General features: G+C 44.9%; 1 non-coding gene across 1 annotated transcript; it reads right to left on the bottom strand.

The window, feature by feature from the left end:
• Positions 1 to 2,170: 2,170 nt before the first annotated feature.
• Positions 2,171 to 2,243, bottom strand: TRNAR-UCG. Its single transcript has one exon. It is a non-coding gene; the product is annotated as a tRNA-Arg (tRNA).
• Positions 2,244 to 12,194: the final 9,951 nt, after the last annotated feature.

A 12,194-nucleotide genomic window follows, 5' to 3' on the forward strand; every position in this document is an offset into this window, starting at 1 on the left:
ATCCATGCCTGGTTCATTTTTATGAACGTCAGCTTGTCCACATTGGCTGTAGACAGGCGGCTGCGTTTGTCTGTAAAAGCTAGCTCTGGCCACGTGGACAATTTAGAGACCCAGAAGTTGAATGGGGCCGAACCATCAGTCAGTATGTGGAGGGGTGTGCACACATACTGTTCCACCATGTTAGTGAAATGTTGCCTCCTGCTAACACGTTCCGTATCAGGTGGTGGTGCACTTGGCTGTGGCGTGTTGACAAAACTTTTCCACATCTCTGCCATGCTAACCCTGCCTTCAGAGGAGCTGGCCGTGACACAGCTGCCTTGGCAACCTCTTGCTCCTCCTCTGCCTTCGCCTTGGGCTTTCACTTGTTCCCCTGTGACATTTGGAAATGCTCTCAGTAGCGCGTCTACCAACGTGCGCTTGTACTCGCGCATCTTCCTATCACGCTCCAGTGCAGGAAGTAAGGTGGGCACATTGTCTTTGTACCGTGGATCCAGCAGGGTGGCAACCCAGTAGTCCGCACACATTAAAATGTGGGCAACTCTGCTGTCGTTGCGCAGGCACTGCAGCATGTAGTCGCTCATGTGTGCCAGGCTGCCCAGAGGTAAGGACAAGCTGTCCTCTGTGGGAGGCGTATCATCATCGTCCTGCCTTTCCCCCCAGCCAAGCACCAGTGATGGGCCTGAGCTGCGTTGGGTGCCACCCCGCTGTGACCATGCTTCATCCTCATCCTCCTCCACCTCCTCCTCATCCTCATCCTCCTCATCCTCCAGTAGTGGGCCCTGGCTGCCCACATTTGTACCTGGCCTCTGCTGTTGCAAAAAACCTCCCTCTGAGTCACTTCGAAGAGACTGGCCTGAAAGTGCTAAAAATGACCCCTCTTCCTCCTCCTCCTCCTCCTCCTGGGCCACCTCCTCTTCCATCATCGCCCTAAGTGTTTTCTCAAGGAGACATAGAAGTGGTATTGTAACGCTGATAACGGCGTCATCGCCACTGGCCATGTTGGTGGAGTACTCAAAACAGCGCAACAGGGCACACAGGTCTCGCATGGAGGCCCAGTCATTGGTGGTGAAGTGGTTCTGTTCCGCAGTGCGACAGACCCGTGCGTGCTGCAGCTGAAACTCCACTATGGCAGAACAGAAAAGTATAGGACGGCTCACCCCTGTGCTGGTGATGTATAGGTGCTCCAAACTAGTGCGACACCCTACTCACCAGGTTTAGACAAATGTATATAAAGTGAATGGGCACTCTGATAGATGGAGTCATATACAGAATTAATACCAGATTTATCCAATTTAATAATACAAGTATAAAATCCTAGCATAGATTACCATAAAAAATATATAAAATACATATATAAAATACACAACTTAAAATATTGGCACTGTATGGTACTGTAATATACTGAATAATATTGACTGATGTTGGTCCGACAATTAATATCCTCACGATTGTTCGATGGACTTATACAATGTTCATATGGAAAAGGAGAAAAAAGGAAGAGAAAAGAAAAAAGAAAATCCGGAGTTCCTCAATATGGTTATAAATGAAGATTATTATACAGACTCATAGTGATCTTTGCAGAAAAATGATGGTAGCAATTGATATTGTTATTTTCAATATACGATGGTATATGTTAGTGATACCGCACTCAGACGGTTTCTATATAGATCTTTCCCAAAGGAAAAGGATGACAGCAAGCAATGCTTGCACAAATTTTGCTCAGCTCTCGGTATGAGCAGCTATTACTCACAATTAGCAGCTTCGGTTCGTGGCGTCCCACGAGCTGTCCTTAAGTGGTGAGATTGCTTCTTTCTTGGAAATTTTTCATACAGTTAGTATACCGAGTCTTTGTTCTTTCTATTGGAACACGACTGTGTGGAACTATAACACACGCGGTCTCAATATTTGAGCTGACTTCCCTTGGCGTTCCACGTGTCTCCGAATATATGGAGCTTCAGTGTTTGCTGAAATACCTGCTGTAGACCGGTAGTTTGCAGGCTGTGGATACCGCCAGTGGATTTCTTTAGTGAAGCGCTTCACTTGTGGGCCATCTAGTCGATGTTATCCAACATATGTCCGGCTATTTGAGTCTGATGACCGAAGGTTACCGCCATAAACAAACACGCTTCTCGAGTTCTGTACAGCAGCTTTTTATAAGCAAGCATCATCGCGACCACAAAGGGACTTGAACCCTCAAACTTCTGATCCGAAGTCAGATGCCTTATCCGTTAGGCCACGCGGTCTACAGCATGACCTTCGGTCATCAGACTCAAATAGCCGGACATATGTTGGATAACATCGACTAGATGGCCCACAAGTGAAGCGCTTCACTAAAGAAATCCACTGGCGGTATCCACAGCCTGCAAACTACCGGTCTACAGCAGGTATTTCAGCAAACACTGAAGCTCCATATATTCGGAGACACGTGGAACGCCAAGGGAAGTCAGCTCAAATATTGAGACCGCGTGTGTTATAGTTCCACACAGTCGTGTTCCAATAGAAAGAACAAAGACTCGGTATACTAACTGTATGAAAAATTTCCAAGAAAGAAGCAATCTCACCACTTAAGGACAGCTCGTGGGACGCCACGAACCGAAGCTGCTAATTGTGAGTAATAGCTGCTCATACCGAGAGCTGAGCAAAATTTGTGCAAGCATTGCTTGCTGTCATCCTTTTCCTTTGGGAAAGATCTATATAGAAACCGTCTGAGTGCGGTATCACTAACATATACCATCGTATATTGAAAATAACAATATCAATTGCTACCATCATTTTTCTGCAAAGATCACTATGAGTCTGTATAATAATCTTCATTTATAACCATATTGAGGAACTCCGGATTTTCTTTTTTCTTTTCTCTTCCTTTTTTCTCCTTTTCCATATGAACATTGTATAAGTCCATCGAACAATCGTGAGGATATTAATTGTCGGACCAACATCAGTCAATATTATTCAGTATATTACAGTACCATACAGTGCCAATATTTTAAGTTGTGTATTTTATATATGTATTTTATATATTTTTTATGGTAATCTATGCTAGGATTTTATACTTGTATTATTAAATTGGATAAATCTGGTATTAATTCTGTATATGACTCCATCTATCAGAGTGCCCATTCACTTTATATACATTTGTCGAAACTCCACTATGGCCTGCTGCTGCTTGCACAGTCTGTCCAATATGTGCAAGGTGGAGTTCCACCTGGTGGGCACGTCGCATATGAGGCGGTGAGCGGGAAGGCCGAAGTTACGCTGTAGTGCAGACAGGCGAGCAGCAGCAGGATGTGAACGCCGGAAGCGCGAACAGACGGCCCGCACTTTATGCAGCAGCTCTGACATGTCGGGGTAGTTGTGAATGAACTTCTGCACCACCGTCAAACCGGCTAGTCCCAGAGCTGCAACGTGATTTTGCCCATTATCGCACACCACCAGGCCGGGCTTGAGGCTCACCGGCAGCAACCACTCGTCGGTCTGTTGTTCTATACCCTGCCACAACTCCTGTGCGGTGTGGGGCCTGTCCCCCAAACATATAAATTTCAGAATGGCCTGCTGACATTTACCCCGGGCTGTGCTGAAGTTGGTGGTGAAGGTGTATGGCTGACTGGATGAGCAGGTGGAAGAAGAGGAGGAGGAAGCCAAGTAGGAGGAGGAGGCAACAGGAGGCAAAGAATGTTGCCCTGCGATACTTGGCGGCGGAAGGACGTGCGCCAAACAGCTCTCCGCCTGGGGCCCAGCCGCCACTACATTTACCCAGTGTGCAGTTAGGGAGATATAGCGTCCCAGTCCGTGCTTACTGGTCCACGTATCTGTGGTTAGGTGGACCTTGCCACAGATGGCGTTGTGCAGTGCACACTTGATTTTATCGGATACTTGGTTGTGCAGGGAAGGCACGGCTCTCTTGAAGAAGTAGTGCCGACTGGAAACAACATACTGTGGGACAGCAAGCGACATGAGCTGTTTGAAGCTGTCTGTGTCCACCATCCTAAATGACAGCATTTCATAGGCCAGTAGTTTAGAAATACTGGCATTCAGGGCCAGGGATCGAGGGTGGCTAGGTGGGAATTTACGCTTTCTCTCAAATGTTTGTGAGATGGAGAGCTGAACGCTGCCGTGTGACATGGTTGAGATGCTTGGTGACGGAGGTGGTGGTGTTGGTGGTACATCCCCTGTTTTCTGGGCGGCAGGTGCCAACGTTCCTCCAGAGGCGAGGCAGCAGCAGCAGAAGAGGCCGAGGCGGCAGCAGCAGAAGAGGTAGCAGGGGGAGCCTGAGTGACTTCCTTGTTTTTAAGGTGTTTACTCCACTGCAGTTCATGCTTTGTATGCAGGTGCCTGGTCATGCAGGTTGTGCTAAGGTTCAGAACGTTAATGCCTCGCTTCAGGCTCTGATGGCACAGCGTGCAAACCACTCGGGTCTTGTCGTCAGCACATTGTTTGAAGAAGTGCCATGCCAGGGAACTCCTTGAAGCTGCCTTTGGGGTGCTCGGTCCCAGATGGCAGTGGTCAGTAGCAGGCGGAGTCTCTTTGCGGCGGGTGTTGAGCTTTTGCCCACTGCTCGGTCTCACCACTGCCTCTTCCTCCGAACTGTGAAAGTCAGTGGCACAACCTTCATTCCATGTGGGGTCTAGGACCTCATCGTCCCCTGCATCGTCTTCCACCCAGTCTTGATCCCTGACCTCCTGTTCAGTCTGCACACTGCAGAAAGACGCAGCAGTTGGCACCTGTGTTTCATCATCATCAGAGACGTGCTGAGATGGTATTCCCATGTCCTCATCATCAGGAAACATAAGTGGTTGTGCGTCAGTGCATTCTATGTCTTCCACCGCTGGGGAAGGGCTAGGTGGATGCCCTTGGGAAACCCTGCCAGCAGAGTCTTCAAACAGCATAAGAGACTGCTGCATTACTTAAGGCTCAGACAGTTTCCCTGGTATGCATGGGGGTGATGTGACAAACTGATGGGCTTGGTTTTCAGGCGCTATCTGTGCGCTTACTGCAGAAGACTGGGTGGGAGATAATGTGAACGTGCTGGATCCACTGTCGGCCACCCAATTGACTATTGCCTGTACCTGCTCAGGCCTTACCAGGTCCACTAACACCACCACAACCATGTCCGCGTCCCTTACTTACCAACCGGATTCCAAAAAAGTTGGGACACTATACAAATCGTGAATAAAAACTGAATGCAATGATGTGGAGATGGCAAATGTCAATATTTTATTTGTAATAGAACGTAGATGACAGATCAAACATTTAATCCGAGTAAATGTATCTTTTTAAAGGAAAAATACATTGATTCAAAATTTCACGGTGTCAACAAATCCCAAAAAAGTTGGGACAAGTAGCAATAAGAGGCTGGAAAAAGTAAATTTGAGCATAACGAAGAGCTGGAAGACCAATTAACACTAATTAGGTCAATTGGCAACATGATTGGGTAAAAAAGGACTTCTCCGAGTGGCAGTGTCTCTCAGAAGCCAAGATGGGTAGAGGATCACCAATTCCCACAATGTTGCGCAGAAAGATAGTGGAGCAATATCAGAAAGGTGTTACCCAGCGAAAAATTGCAAAGACTTTGCATCTATCATCATCAACTGTGCATAACATCATCCGAAGATTCAGAGAATCTGGAACAATCTCTGTGCGTAAGGGTCAAGGCCGTAAAACCATACTGGATGCCTGTGCTCTCCGGGCCCTTAAACGACACTGCACCACAAACAGGAATGCTACTGTAAAGGAAATCACAGAATGGGCTCAGGAATGCTTCCAGAAACCATTGTCAGTGAACACAATCCACAGTGCCATCCGCCGTTGCCAGCTGAAACTCTACAGAGCAAAGAAGAAGCCATTTCTAAGCAAGATCCACAAGCTCAGGCGTTTTCACTCAGGGATCATTTAAAATGGAGTGTGGCAAAATGGAAGACTGTTCTGTGGTCAGACGAGTCACGATTCAAAGTTCTTTTTGGAAATCTGGGACGCCATGTCATCCGGACCAAAGAGGACAAGGACAACCCAAGTTGTTATCAACGCTCAGTTCAGAAGCCTGCATCTCTGATGGTATGGGGTTGCATGAGTGCGTGTGGCATGGGCAGCTTGCATGTCTGGAAAGGCACCATCAATGCAGAAAAATATATTCAGGTTCTAGAACAACATATGCTCCCATCCAGACGTCATCTCTTTCAGGGAAGACCCTGCATTTTTCAACAATATAATGCCAGACCACATTCTGCATCAATCACAACATCATGGCTGCGTAGGAGAAGGACCCGGGTACTGAAATGGCTGCAGTCTGCAGTCCAGATCTTTCACCTATAGAGAACATTTGGCGCATCATAAAGAGGAAGGTGCAGTAAAGAAGGCCCAAGACGATTGAACAGTTAGAGGCCTGTATTAGACAAGAATGGGAGAGCATTCCTATTTCTAAACTTGAGAAACTGGTCTCCTCGGTCCCCAGACGTCTGTTGAGTGTTGTAAGAAGAAGGGGAGATGCCACACAGTGGTGAAAATTGCCTTGTCCCAACTTTTTGGGGATTTGTTGACACCATGAAATTCTGATTCAACATATTTTTCCATTAAAATGGTACATTTTCTCAGTTTAAACTTTTGTTCAGTGATTTATGTTCTATTCTGAATAAAATATTAGACGTTGGCATCTCCACATCATTGCATTCAGTTTTTATTCACGATTTGTATAGTGTCCCAACTTATTTTACAGACACCTAACACTATCTGGCTATCTATTTAGGTACCGTATTACACTAATACAGGCACAGCAGTAACAACAGATTTAGCTGAATATAAATTGTAGGCCGAGTATTTAGGCGCTGGGTGACAGGTATACGTTTACGGACAGTGAATATAAATTGTAGGCCTAGTATTTAGGCGCTGGGTGACAGGTATACGTTTACGGACAGAATTAGACTTGGAAATGCACGGTAGCGTGTGAAGTTATTGTGGATGACGCTATCAGCACCTTGAATCTAATATACCCTTTTATGGATAGATTTAAAGTAGGCCTGATACAGCAGAAACCACTAATTTAGGGAATTGCTAAGTTGGGAATTGTATTTCAGCCCAGAACAAAAACTGTGCCTTGATGGACACAAAATAACTTGACCAGCTACAGCAATAACCACAGATTTAGCTGAATATAAATTTGAGGCCTATTATTTAGGCGCTGGGTGACAGGTATACATTTACGGACAGAATTAGACTTGGAAATGCATGGTAGCTTGTGTGTGAAGTTATTGAGAATGACTCTATCAGCACCTTGAATCTAATATACCCTTTTATGGATAGATTTAAAGTAGGCCTGATACAGCAGAAACCACTAATTTAGAGAATTGCTAAGTTGGGAATTGCATTTCAACCCAGAACAAAAACTGTGCTTTGACGGACACAAAATAACTTGACCAGCTACAGCAATAACCACAGATTTAGCTGAATATAAATTTGAGGCCTATTATTTAGGGGCTGGGTGACAGGTATACGTTTACGGACAGAATTAGACTTGGAAATGCACGGTAGCGTGTGAAGTTATTGTGGATGACCCTATCAGCACCTTGAATCTAATATACCCTTTTATGGATAGATTTAAAGTAGGCCTGATACAGCAGAAACCACTAATTTAGAGAATTGCTAAGTTGGGAATTGTATTTCAACCCAGAACAAAAACTGTGCTTTGACGGACACAAAATAACTTGACCAGCTACAGCAATAACCACAGATTTAGCTGAATATAAATTTGAGGCCTATTATTTAGGCTTGGTGACAGGTATACGTTTACGGACAGAATTAGACTTGGAAATGCACGGTAGCGTGTGAAGTTATTGTGGATGACCCTATCAGCACCTTGAATCTAATATACCCTTTTATGGATAGATTTAAAGTAGGCCTGATACAGCAGAAACCACTAATTTCGGGAATTGCTAAATTGGGAATTGTATTTCAACCCAGAACAAAAATATATCCTTTGCCAGACAGCAGACAGTATTAAAATTGGCTGGCCACAGCTGAAACACCAGATTTAGGGTACTGCTATTTTGGCAATTGTATTTCACCCCTCAATAAAATAGCAAGCACTGATGTAGTATATAGCAAAAAAATAGCCACACTATTGATGGTTAAATGGACTTGGTGGCAGCTTGCCCCCGATGTAGGGTATAGCAAAATAATAACCACACTATTGATGGTTAAATGGACTTGGTGGCAGCTTGCCCCTGATGTAGGATATAGCAAAATAATAACCACACTTTTGATGGTTAAATGGATTTGGTTGCAGCTTGCCCCTGATGTAGGATATAGCAAAAAAATAACCACACTATTGATGGTTAAATGGACTTGGTGGCAGCTTGTACTGGCGCACCACAAGACACAAAATGCCCGCCGATCACCCCAGAAAAAAAGTGACTGAAAAACGCTCTGGGCAGCCTAAAAACAGTGAGCAATTGAATAGCAGCAGTTCAATGATCCACAGCTGTAGATCGATCACTAACTTAAGTTTTTGAGGAGTTAATCACTGCCTAATCTCGCCCGAACAGTCGCAGCTGCAACCTCTCCCTACACTGATCAGAGCAGAGTGACGTGCGGCGCTACGTGACTCCAGCTTAAATAGAGGTTGGGTCACATGCTGCACTGGCCAATCACAGCCATGCCAATAGTAGGCATGGCTGTGACGGCCTCTTGGGGCAAGTAGTAGGATGCTTGTTGATTGGCTGCTTTGCAGCCTTTCAAAAAGCGCCAAGAAAGCGACGAACACCGAACCCGGACTTTTACGAAAATGTCCGGGTTCGGGTCCGTGTCACGGACACCCCAAAATTCGGTACGAACCCGAACTATACAGTTCGGGTTCGCTCATCCCTAGTCCAGAGTTCATTTCAAGTTTGCTATTTGCATTTGGAATCTGTTGCTGTTAACTCTTAAGATGAGATCCAAAGAGCTGTCACTATCAGTGAAGCAAGCCATCATTAGGCTGAAAAAACTAAACAAACCAATCAGAGAGATAGCAAAAACATTAGACGTAGCCAAAACAACTGTTCGGAACATTCTTAAAGAAAGGAATGCACCGGTGAGCTCAGCAACACCAAAAGACCCAGAAGACCACGGAAAACAACTGTGGTGGATGACAGAAGAATTCTTTCCCTGGTGAAGAAAACACCCTTCACAACAGTTGGCCAGATCAAGAACACTCTCCAGGAGGTAGGTGTATGTGTGTCAAAGTCAACAATCAAGAGAAGACTTCACCAGAGTGAATACAGAGGGTTCACCACAAGATGTAAACCATTGGTGAGCCTCAAAAACAGGAAGGCCAGATTAGAGTTTGCCAAACAACATCTCAAAAAGCCTTCACAGTTCTGGAACAACATTCTATAGACAGATGACACCAAGATCAACTTGTACCAGAGTGATGGGAAGAAGAGAAGCATGGAGAAGGAAAGGAACTGCTCATGATCCTAAGCATACCACCTCATCAGTGAAGCATGGCGGTGGTAGAGTCATGGCATGGGCAAGTATTGCTGCCAATAGAACTAGTTCTCTTGCATTTATTGATGATGCGACTGCTGACAAAAGCAGCAGGAAGAATTCTGAAGTGTTTTGGGCAATATTATCTGCTCTTATTCAGCCAAATGCTTCAGAACTCATTGGACGGCGATTTGCAGTGCAGATGGACAATAACCCAAAGCATACTGCAAAAGCAACCAAAGAGTTTTTTAAGAGAAAGAAGTGAAATGTTATGCAATGGCCAAGTCAATCACCTGACCTGAATCTGATTGAGCATGCATTTAACTTGCTGAAGACAAATCTGAAGGAAAAATGCCCCAAGAACAAGCAGGAACTGAAGACAGTTGCAGTAGAGGCCTAGCAGAGCATCACCAGGGATGAAAACCAGCGTCTGGTGATGTCTATGCATTCCAGACTTCAGGCTGTAATTGACTGCAAAGGATTTGCAACCAAGTATTAAAAAGTGAAAGTTTGATTTATAATTAGAGTTGAGCGGACACCTGTTCGGGTTCGACGGGTTGGGCCGAACTTCAGAAAAAAGTTCAAGTTCAGGACCAGAACTTGACCCGAACTTGACCCCAAACCCGAACCCCATTGAAGTCAGTGGGGACCCGAACTTTTGAGCACTAAAATGGCTGTAAAAATGTTATAGAAAGGGCTAGAGGGCTGCAAATGTTGTCAAAATGTGGTTAAGAGCCTGGCAAGTGCTCTGCAAACAAATGTGGATAGGGAAATGACTTCTAATATCATTAAATACGTAAAAAAATAAAAAATAAATCTTGCTCTAGGAGGACCAAGTCCATATGGAGTAGGAGGTTGAGGAGGCGGTGGATGTGGCATTGTAGGTGGAAGTGGTGGTGGAGGATGAGGAGGTAGCCTATACAGGTCCTTCTAAAAAAAAATAGCATATTGTGATAAAGTTCATTATTTTCTGTAATGTACTGATAAACATTAGACTTTCATATATTTTAGATTCATTACACACCAACTGAAGCAGTTCAAGCCTTTTATTGTTTTAATATTGATGATTTTGGCATACAGCTCATGAAAACCCCAAATTCCTATCTAAAAAAATTAGCATATTTCATCCGACCAATAAAAGAATAGTGTTTTTAATACAAAAAAAGTCAACCTTCAAATAATTATGTTCAGTTATGCACTCAATACTTGGTCGGGAATCCTTTTGCAGAAATGACTGCTTCAATGCAGCGTGGCATGGAGGCAATCAGCCTGTGGCACTGCTGAGGTGTTATGGAGGCCCAGGATGCTTCGATAGCGGCCTTAAGCTCATCCAGAGTGTTGGGTCTTGCGTCTCTCAACTTTCTCTTCCCAATATCCCACAAATTCTCTATGGGGTTCAGGTCAGGAGAGTTGGCAGGCCAATTGAGCACAGTAATACCATGGTCAGTAAACCATTTACCAGTGGTTTTGGCACTGTGAGCAGGTGCCAGGTCATGCTGAAAAATGACATCTTCATCTCCATAAAGCTTTTCAGCAGATGGAAGCATGAAGTGCTCCAAAATCTCCTGATAGCTAGCTGCATTGACCCTGCCCTTGATAAAACACAGTGGACCAACACCAGCAGCTGACATGGCACCCCAGGCCATCACTGACTGTAGGTACTTGACACTGGACTTCAGGCATTTTGGCATTTCCCTCTCCCCAGTCTTCCTCCAGACTCTGGCACCTTGATTTCCGAATGACATGCAACAGTCCAGTGCTGCTTCTCTGTAGCCCAGGTCAGGCACTTCTGCCGCTGTTTCTGGTTAAAAAGTGGCTTGACCTGGGGAATGCGGCACCTGTAGCCCATTTCCTGCACACGCCTGTACACGGTGGCTCTGGATGTTTCTACTCCAGACTCAGTCCACTGCTTCCGCAGGTCCCCCAAGGTCTGGAATCGGTCCTTCTCCACAATCTTCCTCAGGGTCCGGTCACCTCTTCTCGTTGTGCAGCGTTTTCTGCCACACTTTTTCCTTCCCACAGACTTCCCACTGAGGTGCCTTGATACAGCACTCTGGGAACAGCCTATTCGTTCAGAAATTTCTTTCTGTGTCTTACCCTCTTGCTTGAGGGTGTCAATGATGGCCTTCTGGACAGCAGTCAGGTCGGCAGTCTTACCCATGATTGCGGTTTTGAGTAATGAACCAGGCTGGGAGTTTTTAAAAGCCTCAGGAATCTTTTGCAGGTGTTTAGAGTTAATTAGTTGATTCAGATGATTAGGTTACTAGCTCGTTGAGAGAACCTTTTCATGATATGCTAATTTTTTTAGATAGGAATTTTGGGTTTTCATGAGCTGTATGCCAAAATCATCAATATTAAAACAATAAAAGGCTTGAACTACTTCAGTTGGTGTGTAATGAATCTAAAATATATGAAAGTCTAATGTTTATCAGTACATTACAGAAAATAATGAACTTTATCACAATATGCTAATTTTTTTAGAAGGACCTGTACTTCTTTTTGGTTTTAAATGTATTTGTATTTTTTTTTAATTAGGGTACACCCCAAAACATTGGGAAATATAACCTATGATAAACCCTTCCAGTCATGCTAAACACACGTTCAGACAATACACTGGCTGCAGGGCAGGCCAGCACCTCCAAGGGGTAAAGGGCAAGCTCAGGCCATGTGCCCAATTTGGAGACCCAGAAGTTGCAGGGGCTGACCCCTGTCAGTCAGTTCATGTAGGCGTGTCACAC

This window comes from Bufo gargarizans, chromosome 3, assembly GCF_014858855.1.
Source record: "Bufo gargarizans isolate SCDJY-AF-19 chromosome 3, ASM1485885v1, whole genome shotgun sequence".
In the NCBI taxonomy this organism is placed as follows: Eukaryota; Metazoa; Chordata; class Amphibia; order Anura; family Bufonidae; genus Bufo; species Bufo gargarizans.